The sequence below is a fragment of the Pogoniulus pusillus genome, unplaced genomic scaffold (assembly GCF_015220805.1).
Source record: "Pogoniulus pusillus isolate bPogPus1 unplaced genomic scaffold, bPogPus1.pri scaffold_238_arrow_ctg1, whole genome shotgun sequence".
Taxonomy (NCBI): domain Eukaryota; kingdom Metazoa; phylum Chordata; class Aves; order Piciformes; family Lybiidae; genus Pogoniulus; species Pogoniulus pusillus.
In genome coordinates, this window is record NW_026974663.1 from 1 (window position 1) to 15520 (window position 15520).

At 62.4% G+C, this 15520-nt stretch overlaps 1 long non-coding RNA gene across 3 annotated transcripts; it reads left to right on the plus strand.

Annotated features, from left to right (window-relative positions):
- The first annotated feature begins 644 nt into the window (after positions 1 to 644).
- Positions 645 to 15520, plus strand: LOC135174045 (uncharacterized). 3 transcript variants are annotated; one of them, XR_010301690.1, is made up of 3 exons: positions 645 to 1660; positions 8270 to 8420; positions 15050 to 15520. It is a non-coding gene; the product is annotated as an uncharacterized LOC135174045 (long non-coding RNA). The 3 variants fall into 3 exon arrangements; XR_010301691.1 differs by having other exon boundaries at positions 15081 to 15520; XR_010301692.1 differs by having other exon boundaries at positions 8301 to 8420.

Genomic DNA, 15520 nt, shown 5'->3' on the forward strand with positions numbered 1-15520 from the left:
CCCCCCTCCGCCGCCGCGGCCGCTCGCTCCGCGCCCCCCCCCCCCCTCCGCCGCCGCGGCCGCTCGCTCCGCGCCCCCCCCCCCCCCCCCCCCCCCGCCCGCCGCGGCCGCGTCGCTCCGCGCCCCCCTCCGCCGCCGCCGCCGCGGCCGCTCGCTCCGCGCCCCCCCCCCCCTCCGCCGCCGCTCGCTCCGCGCCCCCCCCCCCCCTCCGCCGCCGCCGCCGCTCGCTCCGCGCCCCCCGCCTCCGCCGCGGCCGCTCGCTCCGCGCCCCCCTCCGCCGCCGCCGCCGCTCGCTCCGCGCCCCCCCTCCGCCGCCGCCGCCGCTCGCTCCGCGCCCCCCCCTCCGCCGCCGCCGCCGCTCGCTCCGCGCCCCCCCCCTCCGCCGCCGCCGCCGCTCGCTCCGCGCCCCCCCTCCGCCGCCGCCGCCGCTCGCTCCGCGCCCCCCCCCCTCCGCCGCCGCCGCCGCTCGCTCCGCGCCCCCCCCCCCCTCCGCCGCCGCCGCCGCTCGCTCCGCGCCCCCCCCCCCCCCCGCCGCCGCCGCCGCTCGCTCCGCGCCCCCCCCCCCTCCGCCGCCGCCGCCGCTCGCTCCGCGCCCCCCCCCCCTCCGCCGCCGCCGCCGCTCGCTCCGCGCCCCCCCCCCCGCCGCCGCCGCCGCTCGCTCCGCGCTCCCCCTCTGCCGTGCTTGGGAGAAGCTGTGTGCGAGCACGTGGTGTGAGCTTGCAGGCCATGAGGAGCCTGTCCGTGTCTGCAGGCGTGTGCAAGCAGCTGTAGAAGTCTGTCCCGGTCTGCAGATGTCTGCAGGGGTCTTCTAAAAGGTCTGGAGGCTTTTCTGAGTCTGCAGAGCTGTGCGGGGGTCTGGAGGGCTCCCTGGAAGTCTCTGGAGTTCTCTGGGTGTCTGGAGGTCGTTAGGGGTTTTTAGAGGTGTCTGTGGTGCTGCAGGTGTCTCAAAAGGCTGTAAAGGTCTTGAAGTGCCTTGCAAAGGTCTCGAGGTGTCTGTAGAGGTCTTTAGAGGTCTGCAGGGGCCTCTTAAAGATATGTAGGAGTCTGCAGGGGTCTATTGACAGGTTGGGTGGGGTCCCTAGAGCTCTCTAGGAGACTGGAGTGGTCTGTAGGTTTCTGTAGGGGTTTACAAGTTTCTGTAGCATTCAGTAGGTGTCTGGAGGTTTCTGTTAGGGGTCCACAGGTGTGTGCAGGCATCATTTAAGGCTCTGGAGGGGTCTATAGATGTGTGCAGGGGTCTGTTAAATATCTGGAGGGGTCTGAAGGGGACTGGGGAGCTCTGTAGGGGTCTGTATGTGTTTGCAGGCAGCTGCAGGGGTCCGTAGATGCCTGTAGGGATTTGCAGGGGTCTTAGTTGTCTGCAGGGGTGGGTCGAGGTTTTAAATCGTTGCTGTAAATAGCATTTATGGCTTTAGAAGCCTCCTTGCAATTATAATTTAGATTGTGGGAAATTTTATTTTTTGTTAAAATAGAAAGTATTTACCCATGTTTATTAAATTTATTTTGTAGGATGTTGTGGGTGTTCTTTTCTCTTTTACAGAGAATGAAGATTATGGAGGGGAAACTGAGGTGACTTCAGAGCAGAGAAGTGATATTTTGGAGGAAAAAGCTGAACAGGTCTATTGGGAAGGAAGCAAAAACTCTGGAGGAAAAATCTGAGGTAAACAAGAGGACACAAGTGACATTTTATAGGGGAAAAAGTGAGTTAGTCTCTAGGGGATAAAAATGAAGACTGTAGGAGGGAAAAGCTGAGGTGATTGGGTGGAACAGAGCTGACATGATGCATGAAAAAACTTAGGGTAACCCATAGGGGAGACCATGACCATTTTGGAGAGAAATCCTGAGGTAGGTGAGGGTATGTGGGTAACATATTAAAAGAGAGACCTAAGGTAGTGTCTGTGAAACAAGATACTCTTGTGTCACCAGAGTTATAGTCAGAGGCGAGTCCCTTTGGCCAGAGTACCTTGCTCACCTCCCATTTTCCAGCCCGATGCGGATCCTCTTTGCGATGTGTCTTGCTTCGCGATTCCATGCCACGCCTCTTCCACCATCAGTGTCAGCTGCTGCTGAGGAAGAAGGATAGACTTAGGCTTCAGTAGCACCTCCTCCTCCATGCCCGAGGAAAACAGGGACCTCCCCAGAGGCACCACCCCTAGTCCGAGTGCCTTTGCGCTCAGCTAGCAGCCCGTGTGGGGTGCCCGCGTCCTTAGCGGGGTGCGGGTGTAGATGGCCCTAAACTGGAGAGAAGGAGCCTCCGTAGGCCCCTGGGACCAGGGTTGCCCTGCCGGTCGGCGCCCGCTCAGTGCCCTGGCGTCCCAGGCGCTTTTTGATGCCAGCAGCGAGTGCAGCGCGCCGTAAGCAGGATCGTGTAGCCTCCGCGGCGGCTGCTTTGCGTGCCCAGCTGGATTTGTGCGGGGTTCCCGCCTCGCAGCCCGTCTCCAGTCCTGACCGGGAGTGTGCCGTGCGCCGCTTGGGTGAGACAAGGCAAAGTGGGAGGGCTTTGCGGCGCTGGGGCTGCCTGCGGGTGGGAAGCTGGCCGGGTGGTGCCCCTGGGGAGGTGCCCGTTTCCCACGTGTGCGGAGGGGGAGGCGCCAGTGAGGCCTAAGCCTGCCCTTGCTCGGCGGTTGCTGGAGCCGACAGCGGAAGAGGCACGACAGAGAACGGCGAGGTAAAGGACGTTGAGAAGAGGCGGGCCGTCGGTCTGGAGAAGAGGAGACGGGCGAGGCGCTCTGGGCAAAGGGAGCCGCTCCTGACCGAAGGTGTGGTAAGTCGAGAGCTTTGCCGTCACCTCGAGTGTGGCCTGTGTGGCTTTGCGCCGGACAACCTCCACGTAAGTAGGACTCGGTCTTTGCTTGTGCCGTCGTTTGCCTTTTGGCGGTTTGGTCCTTTGGCTGCCCGGAGCCCGGCTGCCCTGTAAGGAAGGCGCGAGGCGGTGTCTCCACGCCCGTTGGGGAAAGGGATCAACCTGGTCCCCGAGCCCCCCCTGTAAGCGGGGGTCCTTTCCGCAGCCCCGGCAGCTTGTCAGCTGTGGGCTGCCTGTGCAGCGTGACCCCCTGTACTCGGGGCGTGTCGCGGCTTTTGTCCTTTGGCCGCCCCTGAGGGCCTTTGGTGTCCCGAGGCTTCCCTGAGCTCGGCAGAGTCTGGTGCGGCCAAGTCTGACCCTCTTCTCTCCTGCTGCGGGGTAAGGATGACTGTCCCATCGGTGGCTGCCCAGAGCTTGCTCCCTCTCCTGGGAAGAGATGTGCGTATGGCCCCCTCCCTTGCCTCTGTGTGTGTGTGCTTGTGTGCCTGAGCGTGCTTGTGGTGTAGGTTGCTGTGAAAAGTGCTGTAGCTTAGCTTAGGCTTCCCAGGAGGGAAAGAGGGGCTCTGGGCAGTAACAGGGGAGTCTCCTCGGAGTGCCCGAGCGGAGTGGGAGCTCAGCTTGCCCCTCCTTGTCCTGTAGGGACAGAGCGTAGGCCCTGTTGTTGAGGGCCTGGGTGTGTGCCTCCGTGGCAGCCTGTCCTGGTGTCAAGGTGGCATCTGAAGGGCCCTGTAGTCGGGGCCTGTGTGATGAGCTGTGGAGCCTTGTGTCCCTGTGTGTCGCCAGGAGCGGCCCGAGGTCCCGGTGAGCAGGTCCTAGGAGGCTGTTTTGGGCAGCTGAGTGGAGCGCACGTTCCTGGGCCCTTAGAGGGTGGAGGTGGCTCCCTGGGCTCCTGAAGAGGTGTTGCTGTGCTGCAGGCAGGTGGGCCGTCCCGTAAGTTGGGCGCAGTCCGGAGCCCGTGGCTCCGTAGGCGTTTTTGGGAGTGCCGAGGCGAGAGCGGCCGCCCTGTAAGTGGGGCCGTGCGTCGCGGTGCCCGGCGGGAGGTTGGAGGGAACCCCCCTGTAATCAGGGTGGGTATGTCTGGCCCCAGGCTTTCAGAGGGATGGCGTCAGGTTTGTTTATCTCGGCGTGTACTCCTCGGCCCCAGGCTTAGTGTTGGTGGAGTCTCCCGCCATGACCCAGGTCTTTGGCTGCGAAAGCCCGCTGCCTGGCTCCTGAGTCTGCTTCCTGTAGCTGCGGGGCTAGGCCACGCTCTCGACTCCCCGGCATCGACCCACCCGTAAGCGGTCCCCGGTCCGAGTGCCTTTGCGCTCAGCTAGCAGCCCGTGTGGGGTGCCCGCGTCCTTAGCGGGGTGCGGGTGTAGATGGCCCTAAACTGGAGAGAAGGAGCCTCCGTAGGCCCCTGGGACCAGGGTTGCCCTGCCGGTCGGCGCCCGCTCAGTGCCCTGGCGTCCCAGGCGCTTTTTGATGCCAGCAGCGAGTGCAGCGCGCCGTAAGCAGGATCGTGTAGCCTCCGCGGCGGCTGCTTTGCGTGCCCAGCTGGATTTGTGCGGGGTTCCCGCCTCGCAGCCCGTCTCCAGTCCTGACCGGGAGTGTGCCGTGCGCCGCTTGGGTGAGACAAGGCAAAGTGGGAGGGCTTTGCGGCGCTGGGGCTGCCTGCGGGTGGGAAGCTGGCCGGGTGGTGCCCCTGGGGAGGTGCCCGTTTCCCACGTGTGCGGAGGGGGAGGCGCCAGTGAGGCCTAAGCCTGCCCTTGCTCGGCGGTTGCTGGAGCCGACAGCGGAAGAGGCACGACAGAGAACGGCGAGGTAAAGGACGTTGAGAAGAGGCGGGCCGTCGGTCTGGAGAAGAGGAGACGGGCGAGGCGCTCTGGGCAAAGGGAGCCGCTCCTGACCGAAGGTGTGGTAAGTCGAGAGCTTTGCCGTCACCTCGAGTGTGGCCTGTGTGGCTTTGCGCTGGACAACCTCCACGTAAGTAGGACTCGGTCTTTGCTTGTGCCGTCGTTTGCCTTTTGGCGGTTTGGTCCTTTGGCTGCCCGGAGCCCGGCTGCCCTGTAAGGAAGGCGCGAGGCGGTGTCTCCACGCCCGTTGGGGAAAGGGATCAACCTGGTCCCCGAGCCCCCCCTGTAAGCGGGGGGTCCTTTCCGCAGCCCCGGCAGCTTGTCAGCTGTGGGCTGCCTGTGCAGCGTGACCCCCTGTACTCGGGGCGTGTCGCGGCTTTTGTCCTTTGGCCGCCCCTGAGGGCCTTTGGTGTCCCGAGGCTTCCCTGAGCTCGGCAGAGTCTGGTGCGGCCAAGTCTGACCCTCTTCTCTCCTGCTGCGGGGTAAGGATGACTGTCCCATCGGTGGCTGCCCAGAGCTTGCTCCCTCTCCTGGGAAGAGATGTGCGTATGGCCCCCTCCCTTGCCTCTGTGTGTGTGTGCTTGTGTGCCTGAGCGTGCTTGTGGTGTAGGTTGCTGTGAAAAGTGCTGTAGCTTAGCTTAGGCTTCCCAGGAGGGAAAGAGGGGCTCTGGGCAGTAACAGGGGAGTCTCCTCGGAGTGCCCGAGCGGAGTGGGAGCTCAGCTTGCCCCTCCTTGTCCTGTAGGGACAGAGCGTAGGCCCTGTTGTTGAGGGCCTGGGTGTGTGCCTCGGTGGCAGCCTGTCCTGGTGTCAAGGTGGCATCTGAAGGGCCCTGTAGTCGGGGCCTGTGTGATGAGCTGTGGAGCCTTGTGTCCCTGTGTGTCGCCAGGAGCGGCCCGAGGTCCCGGTGAGCAGGTCCTAGGAGGCTGTTTTGGGCAGCTGAGTGGAGCGCACGTTCCTGGGCCCTTAGAGGGTGGAGGTGGCTCCCTGGGCTCCTGAAGAGGTGTTGCTGTGCTGCAGGCAGGTGGGCCGTCCCGTAAGTTGGGCGCAGTCCGGAGCCCGTGGCTCCGTAGGCGTTTTTGGGAGTGCCGAGGCGAGAGCGGCCGCCCTGTAAGTGGGGCCGTGCGTCGCGGTGCCCGGCGGGAGGTTGGAGGGAACCCCCCTGTAATCAGGGTGGGTATGTCTGGCCCCAGGGGTCCCTGTTCCGGGCGCCAATCTACGGTGAGGCAGATCTCGCGGAGAAGGGCTAATCTCAAATATGTAAGGACACCGCACAATCCAATGTGGATCAAAAGCGAGTGACAACTTTATTTAGTAGACGTGCACTTATATGTGTTACAGATAATATATGCATACATGTAAAGAGCTAAATGGCTGAATCTCTAAATACCCCATTTGCATGGTGCACCTACTTGCTACGTGCAGCTGCAAGCAGCAAACTACTTCTTATCTTATTCAGAGTTAGCTGTATCCTGCTCTGCTTGAGTTGTCCGCCGACTCATCAAGGACAGCGCCTCCCTAGCTAGCTATATTAAATGCTGCCTTTGTTTATTCAATATGTCTTTGTTTCTTCAATGTGGCCTTTGTTTCAGTGTGGCCTAACACAGCCTTAATTTAGTTCCGTATACTCATCCTGCTTGCCCACCTCTAAGTCATGTCCATTTTCCTTTAGCCATTCTGCAACAGGAGCTCTCTTCCAGCCTGCTTGATTCCATGATTCTAAGGAGATCTCCCATGTCCCACCCTAGCTGGAAAACATCTCCCATGCGCCAGTCTGGTTGGATGCTCTCTCGATGAGACTTCGGGGTTTGATTTGTTCGATTTCTCACCTGGCTTTTAGCCAAATCTCTCCCTGGTCAGATTTGGTGCCATTTGTTTGTTTTGCACTCCTTCTTCTACCCCCGCAGCACCTGAAGTCAATTGAAGTCTCCTCCCACCCCAGCTGTGGCCACTTTGCCCTCCCTGCTCAGTGCCCTTTATAAGCACTGCAGGAGGAGCCCAGCCCTGCCCGACATCCCAGGTGAGTGTGCACGGGTGAGCACCGGGTGCATGGTGGAGGGTTGCAAAGGCCGGGGGGCCTTTGAAGACGGCGGGCGGCGGCGGGACAACGAGGCCGCCCCCCCCCCCCTCCGCCGCCGCCGCTCGCTCCGCGCCCCCCCCCCCCCCTCCGCCGCGGCCGCTCGCTCCGCGCCCCCCCCCCCCCTCCGCCGCGGCCGCGCGCTCCGCGCCCCCCCCCCCCCTCCGCCGCGGCCGCTCGCTCCGCGCCCCCCCCCCCCTCCGCCGCGGCCGCTCGCTCCGCGCCCCCCCCCCCCTCCGCCGCGGCCGCTCGCTCCGCGCCCCCCCCCCCCTCCGCCGCCGCCGCCGCTCGCTCCGCGCCCCCCTCCGCCGCCGCCGCCGCTCGCTCCGCGCCCCCTCCGCCGCCGCCGCCGCTCGCTCCGCGCCCCCCTCCGCCGCCGCCGCCGCTCGCTCCGCGCCCCCTCCGCCGCCGCCGCCGCTCGCTCCGCGCCCCCCCTCCGCCGCCGCCGCCGCTCGCTCCGCGCCCCCCCCCTCCGCCGCCGCCGCCGCTCGCTCCGCGCCCCCCCCCCTCCGCCGCCGCCGCCGCTCGCTCCGCGCCCCCCCCCCCCCGCTCCGCCGCCGCTCGCTCCGCGCCCCCCCCCCCTCCGCCGCCGCCGCTCGCTCCGCGCCCCCCCCCCCTCCGCTCCGCCGCCGCTCGCTCCGCGCCCCCCCCCCCTCCGCCGCCGCCGCCGCTCGCTCCGCGCCCCCCCCCCCCCGCCGCCGCTCGCTCCGCGCTCCCCCTCTGCCGTGCTTGGGAGAAGCTGTGTGCGAGCACGTGGTGTGAGCTTGCAGGCCATGAGGAGCCTGTCCGTGTCTGCAGGCGTGTGCAAGCAGCTGTAGAAGTCTGTCCCGGTCTGCAGATGTCTGCAGGGGTCTTCTAAAAGGTCTGGAGGCTTTTCTGAGTCTGCAGAGCTGTGCGGGGGTCTGGAGGGCTCCCTGGAAGTCTCTGGAGTTCTCTGGGTGTCTGGAGGTCGTTAGGGGTTTTTAGAGGTGTCTGTGGTGCTGCAGGTGTCTCAAAAGGCTGTAAAGGTCTTGAAGTGCCTTGCAAAGGTCTCGAGGTGTCTGTAGAGGTCTTTAGAGGTCTGCAGGGGCCTCTTAAAGATATGTAGGAGTCTGCAGGGGTCTATTGACAGGTTGGGTGGGGTCCCTAGAGCTCTCTAGGAGACTGGAGTGGTCTGTAGGTTTCTGTAGGGGTTTACAAGTTTCTGTAGCATTCAGTAGGTGTCTGGAGGTTTCTGTTAGGGGTCCACAGGTGTGTGCAGGCATCATTTAAGGCTCTGGAGGGGTCTATAGATGTGTGCAGGGGTCTGTTAAATATCTGGAGGGGTCTGAAGGGGACTGGGGAGCTCTGTAGGGGTCTGTATGTGTTTGCAGGCAGCTGCAGGGGTCCGTAGATGCCTGTAGGGATTTGCAGGGGTCTTAGTTGTCTGCAGGGGTGGGTCGAGGTTTTAAATCGTTGCTGTAAATAGCATTTATGGCTTTAGAAGCCTCCTTGCAATTATAATTTAGATTGTGGGAAATTTTATTTTTTGTTAAAATAGAAAGTATTTACCCATATTTATTAAATTTATTTTGTAGGATGTTGTGGGTGTTCTTTTCTCTTTTACAGAGAATGAAGATTATGGAGGGGAAACTGAGGTGACTTCAGAGCAGAGAAGTGATATTTTGGAGGAAAAAGCTGAACAGGTCTATTGGGAAGGAAGCAAAAACTCTGGAGGAAAAATCTGAGGTAAACAAGAGGACACAAGTGACATTTTATAGGGGAAAAAAGTGAGTTAGTCTCTAGGGGATAAAAATGAAGACTGTAGGAGGGAAAAGCTGAGGTGATTGGGTGGAACAGAGCTGACATGATGCATGAAAAAACTTAGGGTAACCCATAGGGGAGACCATGACCATTTTGGAGAGAAATCCTGAGGTAGGTGAGGGTATGTGGGTAACATATTAAAAGAGAGACCTAAGGTAGTGTCTGTGAAACAAGATACTCTTGTGTCACCAGAGTTATAGTCAGAGGCGAGTCCCTTTGGCCAGAGTACCTTGCTCACCTCCCATTTTCCAGCCCGATGCGGATCCTCTTTGCGATGTGTCTTGCTTCACGATTCCATGCCACGCCTCTTCCACCATCAGTGTCAGCTGCTGCTGAGGAAGAAGGATAGACTTAGGCTTCAGTAGCACCTCCTCCTCCATGCCCGAGGAAAACAGGGACCTCCCCAGAGGCACCACCCCTAGTCCGAGTGCCTTTGCGCTCAGCTGGCAGCCCGTGTGGGGTGCCCGCGTCCTTAGCGGGGTGCGGGTGTAGATGGCCCTAAACTGGAGAGAAGGAGCCTCCGTAGGCCCCTGGGACCAGGGTTGCCCTGCCGGTCGGCGCCCGCTCAGTGCCCTGGCGTCCCAGGCGCTTTTTGATGCCAGCAGCGAGTGCAGCGCGCCGTAAGCAGGATCGTGTAGCCTCCGCGGCGGCTGCTTTGCGTGCCCAGCTGGATTTGTGCGGGGTTCCCGCCTCGCAGCCCGTCTCCAGTCCTGACCGGGAGCGTGCCGTGCGCCGCTTGGGTGAGACAAGGCAAAGTGGGAGGGCTTTGCGGCGCTGGGGCTGCCTGCGGGTGGGAAGCTGGCCGGGTGGTGCCCCTGGGGAGGTGCCCATTTCCCACGTGTGCGGAGGGGGAGGCGCCAGTGAGGCCTAAGCCTGCCCTTGCTCGGCGGTTGCTGGAGCCGACAGCGGAAGAGGCACGACAGAGAACGGCGAGGTAAAGGACGTTGAGAAGAGGCGGGCCGTCGGTCTGGAGAAGAGGAGACGGGCGAGGCGCTCTGGGCAAAGGGAGCCGCTCCTGACCGAAGGTGTGGTAAGTCGAGAGCTTTGCCGTCACCTCGAGTGTGGCCTGTGTGGCTTTGCGCTGGACAACCTCCACGTAAGTAGGACTCGGTCTTTGCTTGTGCCGTCGTTTGCCTTTTGGCGGTTTGGTCCTTTGGCTGCCCGGAGCCCGGCTGCCCTGTAAGGAAGGCGCGAGGCGGTGTCTCCACGCCCGTTGGGGAAAGGGATCAACCTGGTCCCCGAGCCCCCCCTGTAAGCGGGGTCGGTCCTTTCCGCAGCCCCGGCAGCTTGTCAGCTGTGGGCTGCCTGTGCAGCGTGACCCCCTGTACTCGGGGCGTGTCGCGGCTTTTGTCCTTTGGCCGCCCCTGAGGGCCTTTGGTGTCCCGAGGCTTCCCTGAGCTCGGCAGAGTCTGGTGCGGCCAAGTCTGACCCTCTTCTCTCCTGCTGCGGGGTAAGGATGACTGTCCCATCGGTGGCTGCCCAGAGCTTGCTCCCTCTCCTGGGAAGAGATGTGCGTATGGCCCCCTCCCTTGCCTCTGTGTGTGTGTGTGCTTGTGTGCCTGAGCGTGCTTGTGGTGTAGGTTGCTGTGAAAAGTGCTGTAGCTTAGCTTAGGCTTCCCAGGAGGGAAAGAGGGGCTCTGGGCAGTAACAGGGGAGTCTCCTCGGAGTGCCCGAGCGGAGTGGGAGCTCAGCTTGCCCCTCCTTGTCCTGTAGGGACAGAGCGTAGGCCCTGTTGTTGAGGGCCTGGGTGTGTGCCTCTGTGGCAGCCTGTCCTGTTGTCAAGGTGGCATCTGAAGGGCCCTGTAGTCGGGGCCTGTGTGATGAGCTGTGGAGCCTTGTGTCCCTGTGTGTCGCCAGGAGCGGCCCGAGGTCCCGGTGAGCAGGTCCTAGGAGGCTGTTTTGGGCAGCTGAGTGGAGCGCACGTTCCTGGGCCCTTAGAGGGTGGAGGTGGCTCCCTGGGCTCCTGAAGAGGTGTTGCTGTGCTGCAGGCAGGTGGGCCGTCCCGTAAGTTGGGCGCAGTCCGGAGCCCGTGGCTCCGTAGGCGTTTTTGGGAGTGCCGAGGCGAGAGCGGCCGCCCTGTAAGCGGGGCCGTGCGTCGCGGTGCCCGGCGGGAGGTTGGAGGGAACCCCCCTGTAATCAGGGTGGGTATGTCTGGCCCCAGGCTTTCAGAGGGATGGCGTCAGGTTTGTTTATCTCAGCGTGTACTCCTCGGCCCCAGGCTTAGTGTTGGTGGAGTCTCCCGCCATGACCCAGGTCTTTGGCTGCGAAAGCCCGCTGCCTGGCTCCTGAGTCTGCTTCCTGTAGCTGCGGGGCTAGGCCACGCTCTCGACTCCCCGGCATCGACCCACCCGTAAGCGGTCCCCGGTCCGAGTGCCTTTGCGCTCAGCTAGCAGCCCGTGTGGGGTGCCCGCGTCCTTAGCGGGGTGCGGGTGTAGATGGCCCTAAACTGGAGAGAAGGAGCCTCCGTAGGCCCCTGGGACCAGGGTTGCCCTGCCGGTCGGCGCCCGCTCAGTGCCCTGGCGTCCCAGGCGCTTTTTGATGCCAGCAGCGAGTGCAGCGCGCCGTAAGCAGGATCGTGTAGCCTCCGCGGCGGCTGCTTTGCGTGCCCAGCTGGATTTGTGCGGGGTTCCCGCCTCGCAGCCCGTCTCCAGTCCTGACCGGGAGCGTGCCGTGCGCCGCTTGGGTGAGACAAGGCAAAGTGGGAGGGCTTTGCGGCGCTGGGGCTGCCTGCGGGTGGAAAGCTGGCCGGGTGGTGCCCCTGGGGAGGTGCCCGTTTCCCACGTGTGCGGAGGGGGAGGCGCCAGTGAGGCCTAAGCCTGCCCTTGCTCGGCGGTTGCTGGAGCCGACAGCGGAAGAGGCACGACAGAGAACGGCGAGGTAAAGGACGTTGAGAAGAGGCGGGCCGTCGGTCTGGAGAAGAGGAGACGGGCGAGGCGCTCTGGGCAAAGGGAGCCGCTCCTGACCGAAGGTGTGGTAAGTCGAGAGCTTTGCCGTCACCTCGAGTGTGGCCTGTGTGGCTTTGCGCCGGACAACCTCCACGTAAGTAGGACTCGGTCTTTGCTTGTGCCGTCGTTTGCCTTTTGGCGGTTTGGTCCTTTGGCTGCCCGGAGCCCGGCTGCCCTGTAAGGAAGGCGCGAGGCGGTGTCTCCACGCCCGTTGGGGAAAGGGATCAACCTGGTCCCCGAGCCCCCCCTGTAAGCGGGGGTCCTTTCCGCAGCCCCGGCAGCTTGTCAGCTGTGGGCTGCCTGTGCAGCGTGACCCCCTGTACTCGGGGCGTGTCGCGGCTTTTGTCCTTTGGCCGCCCCTGAGGGCCTTTGGTGTCCCGAGGCTTCCCTGAGCTCGGCAGAGTCTGGTGCGGCCAAGTCTGACCCTCTTCTCTCCTGCTGCGGGGTAAGGATGACTGTCCCATCGGTGGCTGCCCAGAGCTTGCTCCCTCTCCTGGGAAGAGATGTGCGTATGGCCCCCTCCCTTGCCTCTGTGTGTGTGTGCTTGTGTGCCTGAGCGTGCTTGTGGTGTAGGTTGCTGTGAAAAGTGCTGTAGCTTAGCTTAGGCTTCCCAGGAGGGAAAGAGGGGCTCTGGGCAGTAACAGGGGAGTCTCCTCGGAGTGCCCGAGCGGAGTGGGAGCTCAGCTTGCCCCTCCTTGTCCTGTAGGGACAGAGCGTAGGCCCTGTTGTTGAGGGCCTGGGTGTGTGCCTCTGTGGCAGCCTGTCCTGTTGTCAAGGTGGCATCTGAAGGGCCCTGTAGTCGGGGCCTGTGTGATGAGCTGTGGAGCCTTGTGTCCCTGTGTGTCGCCAGGAGCGGCCCGAGGTCCCGGTGAGCAGGTCCTAGGAGGCTGTTTTGGGCAGCTGAGTGGAGCGCACGTTCCTGGGCCCTTAGAGGGTGGAGGTGGCTCCCTGGGCTCCTGAAGAGGTGTTGCTGTGCTGCAGGCAGGTGGGCCGTCCCGTAAGTTGGGCGCAGTCCGGAGCCCGTGGCTCCGTAGGCGTTTTTGGGAGTGCCGAGGCGAGAGCGGCCGCCCTGTAAGCGGGGCCGTGCGTCGCGGTGCCCGGCGGGAGGTTGGAGGGAACCCCCCTGTAATCAGGGTGGGTATGTCTGGCCCCAGGGGTCCCTGTTCCGGGCGCCAATCTGCGGTGAGGCAGATCTCGCGGAGAAGGGCTAATCTCAAATATGTAAGGACACCGCACAATCCAATGTGGATCAAAAGCGAGTGACAACTTTATTTAGTAGACGCGCACTTATATGTGTTACAGATAATATATGCATACATGTAAAGAGCTAAATGGCTGAATCTCTAAATACCCCATTTGCATGGTGCACCTACTTGCTACGTGCAGCTGCAAGCAGAAACTACTTCTTATTTTATTCAGAGTTAGCTGTATCCTGCTCTGCTTGAGTTGTCCGCCGACTCATCAAGGACAGCGCCTCCCTAGCTAGCTATATTAAATGCTGCCTTTGTTTATTCAATATGTCTTTGTTTCTTCAATGTGGCCTTTGTTTCAGTGTGGCCTAACACAGCCTTAATTTAGTTCCATATACTCATCCTGCTTGCCCACCTCTAAGTCATGTCCATTTTCCTTTAGCCATTCTGCAACAGGAGCTCTCTTCCAGCCTGCTTGATTCCATGATTCTAAGGAGATCTCCCATGTCCCACCCTAGCTGGAAAACATCTCCCATGCGCCAGTCTGGTTGGATGCTCTCTCGATGAGACTTCGGGGTTTGATTTGTTCGATTTCTCACCTGGCTTTTAGCCAAATCTCTCCCTGGTCAGATTTGGTGCCATTTGTTTGTTTTGCACTCCTTCTTCTACCCCCGCAGCACCTGAAGTCAATTGAAGTCTCCTCCCACCCCAGCTGTGGCCACTTTGCCCTCCCTGCTCAGTGCCCTTTATAAGCACTGCAGGAGGAGCCCAGCCCTGCCCGACATCCCAGGTGAGTGTGCACGGGTGAGCACCGGGTGCATGGTGGAGGGTTGCAAAGGCCGGGGGGCCTTTGAAGACGGCGGGCGGCGGCGGGACAACGAGGCCGCCCTAAGCCCCCCCTCCGCCGCCGCGGCCGCTCGCTCCGCGCCCCCCCCCTCCGCCGCCGCCGCCGCTCGCTCCGCGCCCCCCCCCCCCCTCCGCCGCCGCGGCCGCTCGCTCCGCGCCCCCCCCCCCCGCCGCCGCCGCTCGCTCCGCGCCGCCGCCGCCGCCGGTCGCTCCGCGCCCCCTCCGCCGCCGCCGCCGGTCGCTCCGCGCCCCCTCCGCCGCCGCCGCCGGTCGCTCCGCGCCCCCTCCGCCGCCGCCGCCGGTCGCTCCGCGCCCCCTCCGCCGCCGCCGCCGCTCGCTCCGCGCCCCCTCCGCCGCCGCCGCCGCTCGCTCCGCGCCCCCTCCGCCGCCGCCGCCGCTCGCTCCGCGCCCCCTCCGCCGCCGCCGCCGCTCGCTCCGCGCCCCCCCCCCGCTCCGCCGCCGCCGCTCGCTCCGCGCCCCCCCCCCTTCGCCGCCGCCGCCGCTCGCTCCGCGCCCCCCCCCCCCTCCGCCGCCGCCGCCGCTCGCTCCGCGCCCCCCCCCCCCCGCCGCCGCCGCCGCTCGCTCCGCCCCCCCCCCCCCCTCCGCCGCCGCTCGCTCCGCGCCCCCCCCCCCTCCGCTCCGCCGCCGCTCGCTCCCCGCCCCCCCCCCCTCCGCCGCCGCCGCCGCTCGCTCCGCGCCCCCCCCCCCGCCGCCGCCGCTCGCTCCGCGCTCCCCCTCTGCCGTGCTTGGGAGAAGCTGTGTGCGAGCACGTGGTGTGAGCTTGCAGGCCATGAGGAGCCTGTCCGTGTCTGCAGGCGTGTGCAAGCAGCTGTAGAAGTCTGTCCCGGTCTGCAGATGTCTGCAGGGGTCTTCTAAAAGGTCTGGAGGCTTTTCTGAGTCTGCAGAGCTGTGCGGGGGTCTGGAGGGCTCCCTGGAAGTCTCTGGAGTTCTCTGGGTGTCTGGAGGTCGTTAGGGGTTTTTAGAGGTGTCTGTGGTGCTGCAGGTGTCTCAAAAGGCTGTAAAGGTCTTGAAGTGCCTTGCAAAGGTCTCGAGGTGTCTGTAGAGGTCTTTAGAGGTCTGCAGGGGCCTCTTAAAGATATGTAGGAGTCTGCAGGGGTCTATTGACAGGTTGGGTGGGGTCCCTAGAGCTCTCTAGGAGACTGGAGTGGTCTGTAGGTTTCTGTAGGGGTTTGCAAGTTTCTGTAGCATTCAGTAGGTGTCTGGAGGTTTCTGTTAGGGGTCCGCAGGTGTGTGCAGGCATCATTTAAGGCTCTGGAGGGGTCTATAGATGTGTGCAGGGGTCTGTTAAATATCTGGAGGGGTCTGAAGGGGACTGGGGAGCTCTGTAGGGGTCTGTATGTGTTTGCAGGCAGCTGCAGGGGTCCGTAGATGCCTGTAGGGATTTGCAGGGGTCTTAGTTGTCTGCAGGGGTGGGTCGAGGTTTTAAATCGTTGCTGTAAATAGCATTTATGGCTTTAGAAGCCTCCTTGCAATTATAATTTAGATTGTGGGAAATTTTATTTTTTGTTAAAATAGAAAGTATTTACCCATATTTATTAAATTTATTTTGTAGGATGTTGTGGGTGTTCTTTTCTCTTTTACAGAGAATGAAGATTATGGAGGGGAAACTGAGGTGACTTCAGAGCAGAGAAGTGATATTTTGGAGGAAAAAGCTGAACAGGTCTATTGGGAAGGAAGCAAAAACTCTGGAGGAAAAATCTGAGGTAAACAAGAGGACACAAGTGACATTTTATAGGGGAAAAAAGTGAGTTAGTCTCTAGGGGATAAAAATGAAGACTGTAGGAGGGAAAAGCTGAGGTGATTGGGTGGAACAGAGCTGACATGATGCATGAAAAAACTTAGGGTAACCCATAGGGGAGACCATGACCATTTTGGAGAGAAATCCTGAGGTAGGTGAGGGTATGTGGGTAACATATTAAAAGAGAGACCTAAGGTAGTGTCTGTGAAACAAGATACTCTTGTGTCACCAGAGTTATAGTCAGAGGCGAGTCCCTTTGGCCAGAGTACCTTGCTCACCTCCCAT